General features: G+C 32.6%; 1 non-coding gene across 1 annotated transcript; it reads left to right on the top strand.

Annotated features, from left to right (window-relative positions):
- Positions 1 to 9415: 9415 nt before the first annotated feature.
- Positions 9416 to 9522, top strand: LOC123238299. Its single transcript, XR_006505502.1, has one exon. It is a non-coding gene; the product is annotated as a U6 spliceosomal RNA (small nuclear RNA).
- The last annotated feature ends 13775 nt before the right edge of the window (positions 9523 to 23297 follow it).

Here is a 23297-nt window from a genome sequence, read left to right as displayed (position 1 = left end):
ATATCTCTCTATATGAAAGGAGTGCTCACAAATATATAAAGTAATTGTCATGATTCCAGGTTCAAAAAAGGTCTTTAGATTCAAAATATTAAGTCCATTTAAATTGGTAATATGAGAAAAAGTCCAGTTAAAATGGTTGTATATCTCAAACCAATTTGTTGATTATATTGATGCCTGGAGGGCTCAGCCTTGTCCCATAGGTTGGTTATTCCTGTTTTTTTTTTCCTTAATTCATCTTTTCAACATTACACTTACACATGGATACACCCACACAAATGCACATTCAAACACACACATATTATCTGGGCACCATAAGCACATTGAGCAGCTAGAACTCTGCAAGAAGACAACAAAACTCTCCCTGGGGTACTTGGGTTTCAGTCTCTGTATTTCTTCATTGATCTTTTGCTAGAATTTTGAAGAGATTTATGTTTTGAATAAAATATGTACTTAATTCCTTATGAGAAATATTCCAAACCACCAAATTGGAGAGGCTATAATTCTGCCTATTTCTGTGTTCTATTTCATCTGCTCTTATCAATTGGGCTTATTATCTTGTACTACTATTACTTACGGTAATCATCAGAGAGTGGAAGCTACATTGGTACGATTGACTGCCTCTTTTCACTTTGCAAAGTAGCATAATCACCCCACTGTGCATCAGGTAACTGATACTATTAATTAAACATGACAAATTAATGATAGAGTATATTAACCACATTTATCTAAGATTTTAAAGAGATCTCTAAATTTTAATAGGATTTTTGAGCCTGGAGAAAAAGATGAGATTTTCTGAATTCTATATAAAGGTGATCATCTTTAAGGTGTGGTACAGTAGAAAGGGCATTTGAAATGGAGTCAAAAGCTTTGGGTTTGAGGTGCAGCTTTGTCACTAGTATTCAATTAGGTGGCATGGAAGATAGAATTCTGTGCCTGGAATTAAGAATAATATAGCCGCAGATCCTGACAAGTTGTGTGAATCTGGGTAGGTCACTTACCTTCTTTCTGCCTCCATTCCTCAACTGTAAAATTAACTTCTTAATAGCATCTATCTCCTTTAGTTGTTGTGAGCATAAAATGAGACAGTATTTGTAAAGTACTCATACTGGTACATGTGTCTCCTTCCTCTCAATAACATAAGCTTTATGAGCCTCAGTTTCCTTATATATTAAATGGGAATAATATTACTGGAACTCCTTATATTCCAAAATCATTGTGAAGATGTTTTAGAAGCCTTTTAACCCTTAGCAATTTGTCAACCAATAGATAAGTTTTGGAAAAATACTAAAGATAGGAAGTATAATTCAAAGAAAGATCAATTTCAGTTGCATCCTATTTGATAAATTCCCCTATAATCTTTCCACTCTCTAATTCTCCTTCCACAAAGATGCTACATTTAAGTTCATAAGTCTGAATTTGATCCCAGAAATTCCTTGACCAAGAAATTCTAGTGACTCCCTATTGTTTAAAAATCAAAATCTAATCCAATTGCTTTGCATATAAATTTTTCATCATCTGGCTTCAACTATCTTTCCATGTTCACTGTATATCATTTACCCTTTATAAATTCTATATTCAAGCAAGATTGGACTATTTTCTATTGCAGTAAAGGCATATTCCATCCTCTATCTACCTTTCTACATAGTGACCCCTTGGGAATCTCTAGCTAACTTCAAGGGTTCAGGTGTCAAGGGAAAGATGAAATGTCTGTGAAAACAAAAGTTTGAGCTTTTGAGCATATCAATTTATTAAGCAATACATTCCAATTGCATAACAAATTGACAGATCTACTCAGCTTAGTGCTCGAACCACAATACAAGGAAAAACAGAAATATGCATTAAAACAAGCAAATAAGACCAGTTTAGATGAAAATTATTAATAAAAATTAAAAGTTAGGCAATCTGATTTCTAATTGGTGGAAAATTAGGGACTTTCCAAGTTAGGAGGAAAGAATGAAAGGTACAATTCCATGAATTCAGAAAAATAGGTGTCCCACTATCCACAAGTATCTATATTCAATCAAAGATATATGGAAATAACTATTTGGTCATTACAGAGTTGTTTTTTAGATAAGATATATAAATTGCTTGAGATATAATTGTAAGAAAAACTTTACATCAGTTTTGAGATCTAGCCTCATTTCTGGACAGCATAACTTAAGTCTTAGTTTGGGTCTGTAAGCAATTATAAAAACGGCCTATCTTCCTAATCACAAAGGGGAAGGCTCAAAAATGCAACAAAATCTTCTCACAATTTCTACCACTGAATAAAGTTTTCTCACAATTCAGGAATTGGACTAGACCATGAAGGAACTGAAAAAAAACTGAGCTACATCCAAAACTGAATCCCATCAGTTCCCATCAGCACTTTGTTGTTCAAATCTCCTCAGTACCCTCACACTCCTTGTTTTTACCTGCATATAGCCTTTTGTCATCCCTCCCACCCATAACCAAGTTAAAATTGCCTTCCTCTGATATGTATATTATAAAAATTCTATAATGCTTTTTGTATAAGGGTTATATTATAAAGAGGTGTCATGTTGCATGTAACCTCAATGAAAACATTTAAAAAATTGTCTTTGCATGTCAGGCACCTAACAGAGTTCTTGGCACATAGTAGGTGCTTATATATTGCTGATCACTGGTGAATGAAAGAGGTGAGTGAGGACGGCATTCTGGAAATTACAAAGTATTTTTGTATTACCCCAACTGCTATAGGTTGCAAGTGCCCATCGTTCTAATGTCAGTATCCTTCTAACATTATGCTATCTCTGCAAATCACAGAACAACATGATCTCAGAATAATAGCATTTATAAGTAAGCTGAAGGGGAATGGAAAGATATACAAGGCACATAAGTAAGCTAGAACATATGGCCAATGATGGTTATGTCTGAGAAGCAGAATAAAATGCATCATCAGGGACATGTTCTATAAGAAAAGAAGGTAGGCAGGTCATGTAGTCAGATGGAGAGACAGAAGTGGCCTTGCCTTAGTGTTATACCAGTTCCCTTCAATTAAAAAAAAAAAAACAAAAGGAAGGCATCCATATATTGGTAACAAATGGGAACCATTATGAAAGATTTAAGGACAGGGGTAGTATCTATACTTGAGAAACTATAGATCTAATGAAAAATATTATTACCACTCTTTATTCTCAAGTCAGAACAATCCTGGAGACAGGATGCTGAATACAGAGGCTCAGATAAATGTACTTTTGTTTCCACTCCACCACAATTAATAACAATCATAAAAGACCCATTCAGCTGGAAGAAATCAAATAGCAAAGGGAGCAAATTATTCTCCACATCCTGAGAAAGAACTGTGGGAGCAGAAAAGCAGAAGAAAAACATATGATCAATCACATGGTTTGATTGGTATATGATTGAGCATTTTAACTTTAAATGATCATTCTAAAGGAAATATTAATAATATAAAAATAGGTTTTGAACAATGATACATGTATAACCCATGGAATTGCTCCGTAGCTCAGGGAAGGGGGGAGGGCAGAGGGAAGGGAAAGAACATGAATTATGTAACAATGGAAAAAATATTCTAAATTAACTAATTAATTAAAAAAATTAAAAAGTCATTGAAAAAGGGGGTAAACTACTGGAAAATTAGTGCTTAATAAATTGGGAAAGAGCTCAGTGTTTTAATCAATAGATAAAAATCAATGACATTATGGAGGAAATCACTTGTGAATGGCAGAAAGAACCAGGCACACTTGTTGGCATATAATATAATATGATATGATATGATATAATATAATATAATGCAATATAATATATTATAATATAATAAATATAATATAATGTAACATAACAACATAATATGATCTATACAATATGATATATCACATCACATCATATTATATTGTATCACATTATATTATATCACATTATATTATATTATACTTTATCACATCATATTATATTAAAGTTATAATATAATCAATTGGAAACTAGGCATTCCTGGCAACTAGCTAATCTAATGATTGAAGAGCTCCAACTAAGCCCCTCAGGAGGAATTGCTTGTGTTTGTGTGTTGAGGAACTGGGAGAGAGAAAGGTGGAGATATGAGTATTCTAGAAGATTCATATTAGCCATCAAAGATCTTTTTGATGCAAGTCTTACAGATACACCGATGAGCATCGATCAGTAGAAGGGACTTTCAGAGGGGTAGAAGTGTTTCTGCAAGTGTGTGAGTGTGTTGAAATGTCTGAATTTGAGATTAAATTGCCTAGAGTTGATCTAATTAGAGGGATGTGATAGCTGCCTTCACATATTTGAAGGGCACTCATGTGTGAGAGGAATTCAATTTGTTCTATTTGATTGCAAAGAATAAAACTAGGAACAGTGGATGGAAGCTAGAGGAAGACAGATGTAGATTTGAAGTGACAACAATAACAACAAAATTTTCTGCAAAATTTGAATGTTTCAAAATGAAATGGTTCAATATTTTCTCTTTGAAGGCAGAGGGTTCTACGGGCCCCTGAACCTCACTAACTTCACTGAAAATTTGAATGATCACTTGTCAATCGTTATAGATGACATGATCTCTGATTCCTTCCTACTCTAAGATTGTCTGATTCTATCATTCTGTCATTTTATCAGTGGCTATACCTCGCTAGACAGCATTTACACATTTACACATGACAGTCACATTAAGTCTTTTCATTATAGGTAATTCCTGTTCTTTTCTTTCTACAAATAACAGAATTCTAGGAAGAAAACTTTCCTTTGTTTTGAATATTTTTTCAGGTACCAGCATATGACTCAGGCTGTCCATTATTTTTCACTCAAATTCTAGTCTTTGTGATAAATTAACTTAGTTCTTTCCCCAGATATACAATTTGTAAATTGTGTCTTTTATAAAAAATCTCATGTGAAATGTACCCTTTGCATTTTAGCAACCAGCCTCTGCCCTACCATGTGACTTATTTTTTTTGTATTTTGGAGTACAAGCAATAATGATTCTTATAATATTTATGCATACATATATCACATGTGTTTAAGTTATGTAGTTTTATTTATGTCATGTGCCTAAAGTGTATTATATAGCATGTGTATACATGTTACTGTATTGATTACACATGTACATATATGTAAATGAGCACCCAACTATAAAAGTCCATTTCTGCATACATGTATGTATGCATGCACAATATATGCAAACTACATGCATATGTTTATATACATATATACCCATAGCTATATGGATATTCATATATAAACAAAAGGATATATATTCATATGTATGCACATATAGCTTTCTAGCACTATAATTTTTAGAGAAGTTGTTACTTTCACTTTCTTATTTTTAAAATTTATTTAGAATATTTTCCCATGGTTACATGATTCTTTCCCTCCCCTCTTCCATCCCCTCTCCCAGAGCTGACAAGCAGTTTCACTGGATTATACATGCATTATTGTTCAAAACCATGTTATTTATATTTGCAATAGAGTGTGATCTTTTAACACCAAAACCGTAATCATATCTCCATTGAACTACATGTTTTTCTTCTGTGTATCTGCTCCCACAGTTCTTTCTCTGGATATGGATACACTTTTCTTAAGTTCATTAATTTTGTAATGTCTCATATATGTTAAGATGAATACATATTTTCTCTCCCTGTTACATGAATACTGTCTTAGAAAGGCTTGACACCTTGCTTTGACTTTCTTTGTGTCCTAAGGCTTAGAAAAAAATAACTCAAATACAGTAAGTTCTTACTAAAATGCTTATTGATAGTCCATTATGATTGGATTTTTCAAATACAGGAATACTCAGAAAATCTTCCCCATGAAGTATCTTGTAATCTATCCATACCTATCTATTTTGGAGCACTTTTAGATATATCCTTCTACATTTTCATGAATAGGGATCTACTCAAAATTCTAAAGACTTCTTGAACTTTTCCTGATGTTGTGGGAATATACTTTTGAGCTCTCTTATTATTAATCTGTCACCTCTTTTTTTTAACATTATTAGTCTTTCTTTTCTTCTTACTATTTTTTAACAAAATGGTAAATGGGTGAGACTAAATTGGCAGTAGCAGTTGGCTATCAACTGTACCAATCTGCAAGCCAGCATACTACCTTGAAACAACTGAAACTTGAAGAGACACAGAACTAGAGCTGAGGTTTAAGAGAATTCCTCTATCATGAGAAGAAAGCTCACCTTTAAGATAAAAATAAAATTCAAGGAAAAGGCTAGGAAAATGAGCAGATCTAAACATGGAAAATTATTATGGAGACAAAGAAGAGCAAAACACGTACTAAGAATGGGGCAGTGAGATCAAAATAGCTACATACAAAACTTCAAAAGAAAGTGCAAATTGATCTTAGGCTATGGAAGTGCACCAAAAGTAATTAAAAATCAATTAAGAAAGAAACAAGAACAATGGGAAAGAGAAATGAAAGTTATGAAAGAGAGACAGAAAACACCTTGAAAAACAAAATTGGCCAAATGGAAAAAAAAATATGAAAATTCAATGAAAAATGTCTTAAAAATTAGAATTGGCCAAATCAAAAAGAGGTTTAAATGCTCAATGAAGAAAATAATTCATTAAAAATTAGAATTGGTTGAGTAGAAGCTAATGACTTAATAAGAAACCACAAATCAATAAAACAAAATCAAAATAATAAAAACTAAAGGAAAATATTAAATGTTTCATTCACAAAATAACTGAACTGGAAAATAGATACAAGAGAGATACTTTAAGAATTGCTGGTCTATCTGAAAGCTATAATAAAAAAACTCTAGATATCATGTTATAAGAAATTATCAAAGAAAACTGACTGATATACTTGAATAAGACAGTGCCTAGAAGAATTAAAAAATCAAGAATATCAAGGAAATTAGTGAAAAATAATGTGAAGGAAAATAGCCTAGAAGTATTCAATTTCAAACTGTACCATAAAGCAGTAATGATCAGAAGAGTTTGGTACTGGCTAAGAAATAGAATGGTGTCAATGAAATACATCCAGTACACTATGTATAGGGGTAAATGACCTTAGCAATCTAGTATTTGATAAACCCAAAGAGTCAAGATTTTGGAAAAAGAACTTAATATTTGCTGAAAAAGGCTGGGAAAAGTGGAAAATGATGTGACAGAAACTAGGGATAGACTGATCTCTTATAACAATACCAATATTAGGTTGAAATGATTTACCCATAAAAGTTCTACCATAAGTAAGTTATGGAAACATATAATAATATTCCTATCATATCTATGGAGAAAGGAATAAGATACTACCAAGAAGAGATTGAAAAAATTATGAGATGTAAGATGAATAATTTTGATTTTTTTAATTAAAAAGGTTTTATACATACAAAATCAATGTAAACAAGATTAGAAGGAAAACAAAAAAAACTGTGAAAAAATTTATAGCAAATTTCTCTGAGGTATAATTTTTGAAATATTTAGAGGCCTGAGTCAAATTTGTAAGAATGCAAGTCCTTTCCCAATTGACAAACTGCCAAAGCATATGAATAAGCAGTTTTCAAATGAAGTGATTAAAGCTATCACTAATCATATGAAAACTAAACGATTCTTGATTAGAGAAATACAGATTAAAAAAACTCTGAGGTACTACCTTGTACCCATAAGATTGGGCAATATGACAGTAAAGGAAAGTTACAGATGTTGATAAGGATGTGGCAAAATTTGGACATTAATGCAAAGTTGGTAGAGTTGTGAACTGATCCAGTGATTCTGGAGAGCACATTGGAACTATGCCAAAAGGACTAAAAACTGTGTATATGTATATCCTTTGATCTTATAATATCACAACTAGATCTGTATCTCAAAGAGATAAAAAATGGAGAAAGATCTGCTCGTCAAAAATATTTATTACAGCTCTTTTGTGATGCCAAAGAACTGGAAATTGAGGAGACGTCCATCAATTGGAGAAAAGCTAAATAAATTGTGGTACGTGATGGTGATGGAGAGGTATTGTAATATGCCATGATGAGAAGGATAATTTCAGGAAAAAAACAAAACAAAACTGGAAAGACCTATGTGAACAGATGCTGAGTGAAATAAGCAGTATCCAGAGAAAATTATACACAGTAATAGAAATATCATATGATGATCAAATATGAAAAACTTTCAATAATAAAATGATTCAGAACAATCCTGAAGGACTTATGACAAAATTGCTATTCACCTTCAAAGAAAGAACTGTTAGAATAGGGAATGCAGATCAAAGCATACTATTTTCACTTTAGTTTATTTGTGTTTTTATTTTGAGATTTTGGTTTTAAATGATTATTCTTTTACAACAATAACCAATATGGAAATATGTTTTGAATGACAATACATGTATAACCCTGATCAAATTGCTTACACTTTCCTGAAGGGGGAAGATAAGAGAAGGAAGGAAACAATTTGAGTCTTATAATTTCAAAAAATATATGTTGAAAACTTTTATTATATGTGAAAATAAAATATCTTTAGAAAATGAAAATATATTTATAAATTGATAGACTCTCCATTTTACAGATGATCAAAGGAGGCACAGTGAAATTAAATGATTTGTTCATGGACACACAGCAAATAAGTATCTGAAAGAAGATTTGTAGAAAGCTATTTTTGAACAAAAGGACAATGCCTTATTTATTCTATTATTCTATATATTATTCTGTAATCTCTCTTGATATTATATGCATTATCATGTATTATTTCTTTTTAGCATAATATTAGCACTGAAATAAACATTAAAATAATTTCATCCCAGTTTTAAAGATGGTCAAACAGGTTCAGAGAAGGTTTGACTTTCCCTAGTCACACAACAAGTAGTGTTAGAGACAGGATTTGAACATGGATCTTCCTTCCAAGTACCACATTTCATTTGCTATACCATGGTGGCTTTGACAATCACCTGGATTTCTGATGGTAAATATTATGAGTAAAATAGAAGGAGACTAAAAAGGCTAAATTAATGCTTCTTCTGTTCATTGGAGTGGAATAGGAATATTGGCACTGATTTGCTTTCTAAGTCCTAGCAAGCTGTCCCCATGTGTATATAATATCATATGGTCATCATCACCTATATCATTGGCAAAAATCATGTAACAACACATGTTCTTGGTGATCTATATTTCTTCCCTTTGTGGCTGCCTAATTTTTCTGTTTCCTAATTTGTAAATCCTATTCTAGATCAGCATTTTTCCTATTTGTTCTTGTTTTGGCATTTCTTTTAGATCATTTCTAAGTTTTTGATTCTTATTCTTTAACCAGTTTCTGAACTCTTTGGCTGATCACATAAGATGTAATCTTACTCTATTCCAGTCTTTATTCTAGGTTTCAGTTTCTAGTTGCTACAAACTGCGAGAATTCCATATCCTCTGCTGTTAACATGCTCATGAGAAAACTGACATTTTCTGAAATGTTGTCAAAAACAAAGCTGAGTGCTTGCTTCGGCAGCACATATACTAAAATTGGAACGATACAGAGAAGATTAGCATGGCCCCTGTGCAAGGATGACATACAAATTTGTGAAGCATTCCATATTTTTTAAAGAATGTTACCCACATTCAGAGGAAGGACTGCAGGAGAGGAAACATAAGAAAAACAACTGCTTGAAAGCATGGGTTGGGTTGGACATGATTGGGGATGTAGACTAGAAACTACCACACCAATGCAAATATCAACAATTTGGAAATAGGTCTTGATCAATGACACATGATAAAACCAGTGGAAATGTGCACCGGCCATGGGTGGGGGGAGTGTGGAGGGTAAAGGGGAAAGTAGGAGCATGAAACATGTAACCATGTTAAAAATGAATATAAATAAATGTTTAAAAAATTTAAAAAATTAAAAAAAAACAAAGCTGACATAGAATTTGATAACTAGTCATGAGTTCCCAACTCTTTGCTACCAGCTATGCCTTACAATCATGAGCCACTCAGGAATTTGGCCCACTCAATAAAGCAGACACAGACACCGAGGGACAGCTACCAGACAACCGGACTGCCCATAACTGCACTGCTCTACAACAAAGGAGGATGACCCAGTTTATTGACTCTCCTTTCTGAAAATTTTTGATCTGAGGTATGAAAGCCATCTCAGAAATAATGGATGAGGAGCCTCAGAGAGCTCTATTTTAAACTGGTTAGAACTTCTGTAAAGAAAGGCTGATGCCCAACAGGATTACTGATAACATCTGTTGTCTTTCTGATATCATAACAATTATTGTTCTTCTTTTCTACTTGTGATAACAGTGTCCTGTTGCTACAATTGGCCATAAACTTTGCATACCAATACCAGCAGCACAAGGTTATATAGTCAGTATGGTTTGAGCTTTAGACAGATGAATTCACTTTAGAAGTGTATTTTACCCAAAGAAACTAACCTTGATTTTAGACACTACCTTCCATCCATTTGATGTAGGTGTTAAAACACGTAGGATCTGACAGAAATGGAAATGGTTTTCCAGCTATTTGTCAGATATATTGATGCATATCATGCTTGAATGCTGATAAAATGAATTTTCAGCTGAAGCAGACATGACTGCAAAATGCTATCTGCAGACCAGGGAATAAAACAAATGGTTCCAGTGGACAAACATATGGTGGCCAACTATCTTGATCCATATTTTAATTACTAGAGTAAAGCAGGATTTTCCTATCTAAACATAACTCTAACAAAATTATCTTATCCTATTCCAGACTGTCTTGTCATATGATATACCCTCTGACATTCTGATGTGTCTGCAAAAATACAGAGCACAATGGATCCAGATATTTTCCCCAAAGCATTGAAAATATTATGTATTACTAAGTACAGAGGGAACACCCCTTTCAATTATGGTTATTGTTTTCTGTAACCTATTCCATTTCTTTTACAAATTTCCTAATATTAAATGACATTTTCTATATTCTGACCAATGTGAAATAACATATATATATATACATATGTATATACATATATGTAATTTGCATATAGGCATGAATTTGTGTGTATGTGCATGTGGGCAGGACATATACTGGAGGAATGGAGGAAAATAAGGCTAGAGAAATAGAGTTGGTGTGGGTTATAGAAAATAACTGTCCTTAGAAGGTGACAGTCTGTGTTCCTTATAAGACATAATGCTTTCAGTGCTTTGGAATATATTGTACTGTGCATTTTCATACCTGTAACTGAACGTCAGAATGTATATGACAGGAGAGGCTACAGTAAGAAAATAAGTTGAAGAATGTTCGTTAGGATTGTATATAGATATGAAGACATGATTGCCATTTCTTAGATGAGAAGAAGAATTTTTAGAACTGGGAGTGACTACTGTAAAGACATAGAAGCAGTAAATGGCAGAGGGAATCTATACACAAACCCATGTCTAAAGTAACAATCATCACAATGGAGCATGATGACCTTGCTGCTCTTTGTGAATTAGGTATCTGACTTATGTGACAAAGCAACAGATAAAGCTGTCAGTTTAATGTGGTAGAGTGAAAGGTCCAGTTTCATACTAATTCTGCTCTTCGGACTCTAGTTATGACATATATTAATGGTTTATGATTATGTATTATGAGACAGAGAGAGAGGAAGACAGAAAGGTTGAGACAGACAGGTAGAGACAGAAATACAGACAGAGGGAGTATAAATTGTGGTCAAAATCAAAGTCTTGAACTAAAAAATGCTTCCAGTAGTCTTCTCAATATACGGTGAAATTGTCTTTGTTGAGATACCACATCAAACTTTATGGATGGGTGATACTTTTTTTGAGTCAGCACACTTTGAATCAGAAGGACTATGTTCAGTTGGGCATGGTGGATCATGCCTATAACCTCTGTTAATGAGAGGGTTTGGGGCAGGTAGATGACTTGAGCTTGAGAGTTTTGAGCAGCAATAGGCTAATTCAGTGGTATATCTATACTATATCTAGCACTAATGTGGTGCGTAACCAGGAATGGAAGGATACCTTGCTGCCCAAGGAGGGGAGAAGTAGCCTAGATAGAAATGGGAAAAATAAAAGACATTGCTTTGATGAGTAGTAGGTTTGGGTCCATGAATGACCATTATACTTCAAACCTGGGTGAGGTAGAGTCATTTTTAAAAATCATAATAAAAAAGTGAAAATATGCATCTCACATCTGACCCTTACTAGTTTTATGACTTTGTGAAATCATATTAATTTATCTGAGCCTCAACTTTCTCATTTATAAAATATAAACTTTATTATATATATATATATGACTAAGCATTGGCTTTATTAAAAAAATAAAATAGATAAATCATTTATTAATTATTTTTTTTAAAGAAAGAAAAGCAAATTACCGGTTTCAAAAATGAAACAAGGTGAAATCATAACCAGTGAAGAAGAAATTCAATCAATTTTTGGAAGTGATTTTACCCAACTACCTGCCAATAATTTTGTCAATCTAAAGTGAAATAAATGAATATTTGCAAAAATATAAATTAACTAGATTAACAAAAGAAGAAACAGAATACTTTATCATAGAAAAAGATATTAGGCAAACCATCAAACAATTCCCTAAGAAAAAGGCTGCAAGACCAGATAGATAAATGAATTTTACCTCACATTTAAAGAACAACTACCTCAGGTACTCCCTTAACTCTTTGAAAAAATATGGGAAGAGGGAATTCTTCCAAACTTTTTTTTTTTATGACACATATATGGTAATGATATCTAAAACAGGAAAAGCTAAAGTAGAGAAAGAAAAACATAGACCAATCTCCCCATTGAACATTGTGGTAAATTTTTTAAAATAAAATGCTAGCAAGCAGATTACAACATTAATATAATTACTTATATTAAGAAGGATCATACCTTATAGTTAATGTCCATAGATACTTTGAGTTCAATAAACCCAAAGATCCAAGGTTTGAGAATGAAGTCACAACTTGACAAAAACTGCTAGGAATACTGGAAAACGGTTTGGCAGAAACTAGGCATTGACCTAGTTTCATTCCATACCCCAAGATAAAATGAAGATGAATTTTTGATCTAGAAATGAAGGGTGACACCATAAACAAGTCTTCATTTCTCAATTATATAAAGAAATCAGTAACATCTATATTAATAAAAAGCATTCCTTATTTTAAAAATGGTCAAAGATTGTGAACAAGCAGTTCTCAGAGGAAGAAATTAAAACTATCTCTGGTTATATATAAAAAAAAATACTCAAAATCACTATTGATTAGAAAAATGCAAATTAAATAAATTCTGAGATACCAATGTACACCTACCAGATTCTCTAACATTGATGACCAGAAAGGAAAATGATAAATGTTGGAGTAAATGTGGGAAAATTGGAAAAGATATACTGTTGCTGGAACTGTGAACTGATACGACCATTCTGGAGAGCAAAATCAAACTAGTCTCAAAAGTTTCCAAAATTATGCATTCTTGTTGATCCATGTGGCATTTAAAATTATTGTAAGCCCTGGAAGACTACATCTCCCAAAGCTCCCTGCTACAACTCCCCCCAACACCTCCCACTTCCTTTGTAGGAGGTGTTGGAGAAAGTAGAAAAGAGAAAGTTTGGCGCCCTTTGGGGCACTCTCTAGTGCTCTGGTCTCTTGAGCCTGGAGGCTGGCTGATGCTATCTGCTCTGATCTCTCTCTCTCTCTCTCAGTGCCTTTTCCCCTTTCTATCTATCTACTAGTTTTTCCTAGACCTTCCCCTTTCTAATTTAAATAAAACATAGCTATTCTAAACCCTCAAGTTGCTCTCTGATCTTTTATTTGAGCCCTGAAGGGCTCCAGTCAGTTTCTCCTTGCCAGGGCTGGGGACTGCTACCTTCCTTTCCCTTCCTCTACCTTCCTCTCTCCTTTCTCCCATTCCTAAAATCCTCCTATCTTCATCCCCTCACCCCCTCACATTTTTACCCAGGAATACAAAAATACTGGATCTGCATCCCAAAGAGATAATAGCTAAGGAAAATGACCTATCTGTGTCAAAATATTTTAGGAGCTCTTTTTGTAGTGACAAAGAATTAGAAACTGTGGTATTGTCCATCACTTGGGCAATGGATGAAAAAGTTGTGGACTATAATTGTAATAGAATACTATTGTGGCCTAGGAAATGATAAACATTATGATTTAAAAAAAATAGGAAGACATTGATATGAACTGATGCAAAGTAAAGTGAGCAGAACCAGAAGAATGTATACAGTAAAGGAAAAATTTAGAATTATTTCCTGTGAAGGATTAAACTATCAGAAAATTAGTTTCTTAGATAACCACAAGAAACCCAGCCAGTATCCTCAGTTGAAGAAGGAACTGTTGGAATATAAGCATGCCATCTTCCACTTTATTTCTTAAATATGATTTTTATTGTATGTGTGATATGTGCCTTCTTCCACAACATGGACAATATGGAAATATATTTTAAATGCAAAAATATTGTATAATATATATCTGACAATTTATTGCATTTTGGATGGGGTGAGGGAGGGAAAAAGAAAATATGAATCCTAAAATGTCTGAAAACAATTTTCAAAAATTGTTTCTAAAATATAATTAAAAGGTGAGAAGAGAAATGCACTGGGAGACAGGAAGGTAAAGGCAGAATGGGATAAATTATCTCATGTAAAAGAGTCATGAAGGAATTTTTATAGTGCAGGAGAAGATAAGAGGCTTAGAAGTAGAAAGCATAAACCTTAATCATCCACATTTTATCAAAGAATGAATAATATAAACATTCAAGTAGGTATAAAAAATCTATTCACAGGAAAATGAAAAGGGAAATTATAAGTGGGGGTTGGAGCTTTGATAGATGAGAAGACAGATTTGGGGAGATGATTGAAGGAAAATGCTTGTGAGTATGGACATAGTAAAAGGTGAGAGAGAAGATAAAAAGGGGAAAAATAGTATTAAGAGAAATATGGAAGAGTCCAAATTTAGAAAAAAATATTCAACATTTCTCTAATAATCAAGACCTTATTTTTTAAAAAAATACATTAGGAATTTAGCCAAATATATTAGAATACAATTAATTATCCAATTAGTAAATACACAAAGGTTATAAACAGGCAGCTGTCAGATGAAATATTCAAAGTTATCTTGATTCACATGAAAAAAGCTTTAAATTACTTTTGATTAAAGAATGCGAATTAAAACAGTTATAAGGTTCCAATTCACATCTATGAGATTGATTAATTTGATAGAAAAAAGGAAGTATCCATTGTTGAAGGAGATATGGGAAAATTGAGACACTAATGAACTATTGGTGGAATTTTAAACTGATTCATTCATTTTGGAGAGCAATTTGCAACTATGACCAAAGGGTTATAAAACCATGTATATCTTTTGACCTAGTATACAACTACTAGAAAAAGACAAGGAAAAAAAGGAAAATGTAACAAAATATCTTCAGATATCAAAATATTCGTGTGGTAGGAATAAATTGGAAATTGAGGGGAATGTTCATTAATCTGTGAATGGTTAAACAAGTTGTGGTATATAATTGTGATGGAATACTATTGTTTCATAAAAAATGATCAGCAGCAAGCCTTCAAGGCTTATATGAATGAGTGTAAAATGAAATGAGTGGAACCAAGAGATAACTCCACAGAATAACAGCAATATTGCATGATGGTCAATTGTAAATAACTTGGTTATTAGCAATATACTGTGATACAAGACAATTCTAAAGGACTTAGGATGAAAAATTGTATCCATCTCATTAGAAAGAACTGATGAGTCTAAATGAAGATGAAGTATCTTTTCTTTTTCTTTATTGTTTTTTTCCACAGTATGACTAACATTGAAATATACCTTTCATGACTACACTCATAAAACCTATATTATATTGCTTGCCTTCAATTTGTTAAAGACTTTATATTCTATTAGGGTGTCAGAGATACTCTTATCAGACCTAAACTATCTTTAACTGTCTTCTAGTCTTCAAAATTTGCTTGACATTCATAGCTAGCAAAATTTGTTGATGATTGAATAGCTGATGAGTTTTAATGGAAGCATTTAAACCCTGCTCTTCCTTACTGCAATTTGAGATTTGATCTACTGTGCTAAAATATGTTTGCAAATTCGAATTATTATTTAATTTATATAGTAATAATTATGGCATAAAATTATGTACGTATATATATATATTTTAACATCACTGCACTACTTAAAGATTTCTGACTTTTTCACTATGCCCCAGAAACTTTATCATTTGAAACTTCATCAATTTTGCAAGATCAGTTCAGAATCAGTATTCACATCTCATCACCAATCTCTGTCCAAGTGATTGAAGGTTTGATCCATGAACACTAAAACTTCCATTCAAGTGAAGGGTTCTGGACAACCTTTTTCTCATTCCTTACAGGACTACACTACTTTGGAACTTCTATTAATTCTCTATCATGGGTGACTCTCTGCAATGCATATGTCACAAACCTAACTTTTCAGCTTCATTTTGTGGGAAGAAATTATATTTCATTTTTTTATTTGCGTCCTCTGTAGCTTATTCAAGTTTTCGATAAATGACACATAGGCTTTAAATAATATTTCTTGGATATATTGGATTTAAAATGGATACAAATTCTGCCTTTCCTTACTGGTTGGATAACCCTGGCAAGTTGTTTAACCTCTCTGAACTTCATCTCCCTCATTGGTAAAATGAGAATAAATATAAACAGAATATCTACCTTATACTGTCGTTTTGAAAATTTAACAAGAATATATATGTATATTCTTGTTAAATTTAAATATATATATACATATGTATATATATATATATATATGTTCCTCTGGAAAAAAGTTGGAAATGTTAATAAATTATACTGATTTGATTATTATTATTTCATCTAATTTTAGCAAATTAGATAACATGTATAATATGATGTAAATTATGATTATTATGTTACCAGTTTAACCATATTAATTATTAAGGTATTTTATATAATTTTATGATGTGTGGAAAGGCATCTGGTTTCAAATCCTGACTTTATCCCTTAGTAACTATGTAACTTTAGCCAAATTACTTTTCCACTTTAAGCCTCAGTTCCTACATTTATAAAACTATAATAATACTTGCATTAAAAATCAATTCCTCTGTCTTCTAAATATGTTGAAAGCCAGCTCTTTTACATTTCTATATCTCTACTTGTGTTATGAGGAGGAGAACCATATTATGGCATATTAATAAAACCAACTAATATTCCCAGTGCCCAGAATTATAAATGACTCTTTTCTTCTTTTCACCAACATTTGAAAATATTCTAGAAAGGCTGGAACTGTTCATGAATTCTAAAACTCTTTATATCTCTCTACCAAGGCCATTCTCATTTAGAACTGCATAGCTCTGTTCCACTCATGGAAGATTTTTGGTTGGCCTTTCTTTCCCTTTCTTTCTTTCTTTAAATAAGTCATTCAATTATCTCCAATAAGAAATAAAATCCATATAGTACTAGCATGGAAATGTATGTAATGTCAATAAGATTTATCTGAGCTAATTTTAATATCTAAAGTGGGAAATTAAGCATTTTCATTTTCTTTATCAAAAAAATCTCCAATGTAAGAGACAGAAAAACAAGATAGCTCACATATATTGTTTTTGATCTGATGTTACAATCTGGAGAGCCATAGAAGAGACTTTTAGAAGAAGGAAATTTATTTCAGACAAGATGGTGTCCAGTTGAACTCAGAAGAGCTAAGTGTATTATGGAGATTGGTCTTTTTTGTTCTCCAGGGGGATAAGGTATCCCAAAGTTTCAAATGGCAAATAGAATCTCTTTGTTGCCAATGCTCATTTAACAAAAAATTGATGTCTTTAATTTTTCCAGTATGCACAGGAAAAAAAGGTTTGCTTTAAATACACAATGATTTTTACTTTTTTATTATATCACTTAGAAATGACTCCATTTGTTGACTTTGCTCTATGAGGTATTTTGCATGGAATAGAACTGAAATGAAATAATTCCTTTGCCTTGACATTTGGACTTTGTTTTGAAGAGACAGTATGATGGCATGCTTTGAGAGGATATTAGTATTTTTATATCATTTTTATTGCTTGACCAAAAGAAAATTACATAACCTCCTGAACTTCAGTTTTCTCATCTATAAAAAATATTCTGTTGCTACTCAGAGTCATATTTCCACAAATTTGTTATGAGAAAACTGTTTTAGGCCTGAGATACATAAAATATTGGATTAATGTGTTATTATTATACTAGTCCAGTTGCTGCTATGTGACCTTAGGCAAACTTGTTTCCTTTGGGGTGTTGAGTTTCTCAAATATAAAATGGAGAGATTTAAGAATCATTAATGCTTATCGCATCATAAAAATTATTTATACATATTTTGGCACATGAAAATTTCAAAATTCTCATAATTAATGATAAAGATACAATTTAGGGAATTCTAACCTCACATTCTGAGCCAATGAATTTTGAGCAAGTAATAGTTGCTAGATTTTGAGATAATTGATTTTAATGTGCATTATGCAAATACATAAAGCTCCTTAAGAAACATTTTATTGCATTTTTTTCTACTTCAAGTAATGTTTATTCTTTTTAACAAAAAATTATGATTTAATCTTGTAGCCATTCCTAGTGTAGAATAATAATATCTGCCACTTATATTGTGCTCACTGTATGTCAGGCACTGTGCAAAGTACTTGACAGTTATTATCTCATTTGAGGTAGGTATAATTTTTACTCCCATGTTACAGATAAAGAAACTGAGACAGAGCTTATATGACTTGCCCAGTATCAGGAAACTAGTAAGTGTATGAGTCTGGATTTGAACTCAGATCCTACTGACTCCAGGTCAAACACTCTATCCACTAAACTACTTAGTTAAATCATTGGTACCCATTACTTAGAAATTTACACATAAAAGTATATTTGTAGTTTAAATGTCAAGATTTTACATGATAGATGCTTTTGTTGGTGTAGAACAGTGGTTCCCAAACTTTTTTGGCCTACCGCCCCCTTTCCAGAAAAAAATATTACTTAGCCCCCTGGAAATTGATTTAAAAAAATTTTTAATAGCAATTAATAGGAAAGATAAATGCATCTGTAGCCATCACAGCTTCCCTGGATCCCTGCAGCACCCACCAGGGGGTGGTAGTGCCCACTTTGGGAATCACTGGTGTATATGAAGCAAATATAACCTACCTACATCTCTGTACATTTATAAAAAGTTCTAAAGATTTATTATGGCTAGTTTTCTATTGATGAATCATTTCCACTTAGGAAAATTGTTTTAACAAAGATTGACAATTAGTTTGAATTTTGGCCCCATCTTGAAATATTTCTACCTTACTAAGACAAGCTTATACTCTACTGATGAAGTATATCTTCTTTTTTTAAAACCCTTATCTTTCATCTTAGAATCAATGCTGTTTATTGGTTTTAAGGAAGATGAGCAGTAAGAGCTAGTCAATAAGGGTGATGTGATTTACTAGGCTCAAACAGGTAGGAAGTGTTTACAGTCCTATTTGAACCCATAACTTCCATCACTAAGCCTGGCTCTCAATCTATTGAACCACTCAGCTGCTCTCTATTTTCTTTTGCCTAATTTTATCTAAATTTGTTCCACTAAATTAAAATTATTGGAGATTACTAAAATGCTCCCTTACAGTTTTGCAGGGAGAGAGTATCATTCCCTTGGCATGTTTGACTTACTATTTTTTAACAAGGGCTAAGGCTTTTTTGGGCTGGATAGTCCTAATGTCAATACATAATTTTCTCAAAGGATGTTTTTTCAAGCATTCAACCTTTTCACTCTCTATTTGGATTAATCCCCTCTATCTTTCCCATGAGTAAGGCAATTTAAATTACTCTCTGTCTTTATTTGTGGTCCAAACTCATCCACTTGGTGCAATTGTTCTCACAATACTTGGAATTTTTTCTTTTACTTTGTTGAATTTCTAGATAAAAATTAAGGCATAATTCAAATATTTTCCCATTCATAAAACTTTTTCTGACACCCTTCCACAAACACAGTATTAATAACTTTCCCCTTCAGACACTTAGTTTGTGACTCTCCAATGCTTTTATTATACAATAATATATATCCATAATAGCTACAAATATTTTATTCTATCCTCTAGAAAGAGAAAGAGTATAACTCAATATAAGAAAACATTTATGAATATTCTAATATGTTCCAGGCACTTTTCCAGATTCTGGTCATACAAAGTCTCCAATGAAAAACGTGGCTACTGTTAAAAACATGTGTCTGAAATTATAAGATAACTACCAGGGCACTCTGCTGGGTCTTACATAAACTTCATATCTGAGGACAGAGTGCTGAACACAAGAGCCACATATATAGCTCTTCTTGAACAAAAGTTAATTACTATTAGCAAAATATTTCTTTTACTGAGATCTAAAGGCACATGAGTGGTTTAATAAAAGTATATTAGTGGATTAACCTTCAAGATTTCACAAGATACATGCTTTCTTCTATAAAAGCAAGTACCGGCCTATCAAGACTTCCATAAATTTGCAGCAAGTCTATAAAATTTACAAAATTTAGCATATATGATCTAATGAATAAAACCTCCCTTTTCCATAGAGAAGTAAACCAAACCAGACATAATCAAAGAACAAAACATAAAATTAATTTTCATTGGATGGAAATTATCCTGACTTCTCCTATTAGTGTATAAAACTCATTTCTTATTCATTATTTTCCATAAAATTCCATGAAAATTTGACAAGATTATGACAAATTCTACCATGGTATGGGTAGAGGAAGCTACTTAAAACAGACACACAAAACACTGTGTGCTCATAGCATTAGTCCATAGATTGCTCACAAAAACTTATATACTCAATAAGATAAAAATGTCTACAGACTTTGGGGTCAGAATATCTGGATTTTATTGCTGCCTCAACTTCTTAACTTGGTGACTTTGGGAACTATCCAGATATTCTGTGAACTTTAGCATACATGTAATTGTTCTTTGAAGAACTGTGATTTAATCACTTCTATTAAAAGGCGAATTGAATATGAGCAGTTCCATTTTCCACTTAAGAACTATCCTCAAACTTTTAGAATATGAGAGCTGGAAGGGAACATAGGGACCAATCCCTCATTTTATAGCTGAGGCAACTAAAGAATGTGAAAGTTAAATGATTTTTCCAAGTTCATGCAGCCAGTTAATGATGGGAAAAAAAGACACAAATCTTCTGTTTACAAATCCAGTGCTTTTCCCTATACTCTCATTTCATGGAGGCAGAATCTGATAAAGTCTTTCAGTCTCTTGCAGGTTTCTGAGTTGACATAGAATGATAGTTCCAGAAGGGCAGCTCCAGAAACGAAGTAATATGTGTAAGTCCATTATAAAGTTCTATGTGTGTTTTACAATGAAAATTCTACAGTAACACTTTCCATTAAATTATATGTTTCTAATCTCAAAAAAATTCATACAGGCATTTCAAATATAACATTTAAAGCCCTCCCAAATGTGGCTTTCAACTAGCATGCATTTGAAATTGATTCAGAAAGAATGAAATAATTTTGCAATTCCAACAAAAGCAATACCAACTCATTTTCTTTTCCAATTCAATTCTAGACCCAACTGATGGTCCATTTGCAATATTTCTCCAGGACATATAAAGATGTAGAAGTTCACTAAATTGTCCTTCCAAATACATATAATATGGATAATTGGCATCATTTGTGTGTTCCCCTTATCCCCTCTTCATTACCCTCATGCATATTTAAACTGATCCATCTGAATCCAAAAGATGGAAGGATATTAGTCACATAATGGTAAAATTGTGGACATAGATAACTTATTAAACTGTAAAATACAGAGTTCATTAGAGATTCAATATCAATGTGGATGGAAATCTACAGCCCTAGAAATCTATTCTTGACTCTTTTTTAAAAATCATTTTTGTATAGGCTTCAACAAAAGGAATACATTTCAATGTTGTCAGATGACATAAAATCAGGAGGAATAGCTAACACACTGGACAAATGAGTCAGGATTCCAGAAAATCTTGTCACAATTCAACAATTGATTGGATACAGTAAGGAAAAACAAAGTAATATTTTGATTCTTAGTCTTCTACCCCATCTTCTACCATTCTACCATTATCACTATAGAAAAAAAAGAGTATACACACGATTATGGGAAATTTTCCTCTTTTCATATCTTTCATAGCTGAAGAATACATCACCAAGGGGGCAACTAGGTGGCTGACGAATTGAGAGTCAGGCTCAGAGACAAGAGGTCCTGGGTTCAAATTTGACCTCGGACATTTTCTAGCTATGTGACCTAGGGCAAGTCACTTAATCCCCATTGCCTAGCCCTTGATGCTCTTCTGGCTTAGAACCAATACACAGTATTGATTCTAAGATGGAAGGTAAAGGTTTTTTAAAAATACTAAATAATCATAATAGTGAATATGAATGGAATAAACTCAAACATAAAATGGAAGCAGATAGCAGAGTGGATTAAAAAACAGAATCCTATTATATGTTGTTTATAAGAAACACATTTGAGACAGGTTGACACACAAAGAGTAGAGATAAGGAGCTTGAGCAGAATTTATTTTACATCATCTAAGGTAAAATAAAAAGCAGGAGTAGCAATCATGATCTTAGACAAAGCTAAGGCCAAAATAGATATGATAAGATAAGGAAGGAAATTTCATCTTGCTAAAAGGTGCTATAACAATGAAGTAATAATATCATTGCTAAACATATATGCAACAAATGGTATATAGACTAAATTTTTAAAGGAGAAATTAAATGAACTTCAGGAAGACATATACAGTAAAACTATACTAATGGGGAACCTCAACTTTCCCCTGTCAGATCTAGATAAATAAAACCAAAAAATAAACAAGAAAGAAGGAAGTAAATTAAATCTTAGAAAAGTTAGAAATAAGAGATCTCTCTGGAGAGAACTGAATAACAACAGAAGGGAATACACCTTCTTTTTAGCAGTACATGGAAAAACAAGCAGATCTGGGAGAACATTGTACACAATAAGAGCAATATTGGATGATGATTATCTATGAAAACTTGTCCACTCAACAATGCAATGATCTGGAATAATCCTGGAAGACTTATGATGGGAAATGCTATACACGTCCGGAGAAAGAATTGTTGGAGTCATCTTTCACATCAATGTATCTTTGGTTTTATTTTAGAGTTTTAAATATTTATTACTTTGCTCTTACAACAATGACCCATATGGAAGTGTGATTTGCATGACAATAAAAAAGTGAAAATAAAAAAATACACGACCAAGTGGATAACATTCTGTCAACAATTTCCTCTATACTTAATTCATGGCCAGCTGGGCGCATAGTCCATGGAGTGCTAGGTCTGGAGTCAGGAAGACTCAATTTT

The sequence above is a fragment of the Gracilinanus agilis genome, chromosome 2 (genome assembly GCF_016433145.1).
Source record: "Gracilinanus agilis isolate LMUSP501 chromosome 2, AgileGrace, whole genome shotgun sequence".
Classification (NCBI taxonomy): domain Eukaryota; kingdom Metazoa; phylum Chordata; class Mammalia; order Didelphimorphia; family Didelphidae; genus Gracilinanus; species Gracilinanus agilis.
This window is presented reverse-complemented; position numbering and strand designations above follow the sequence as displayed.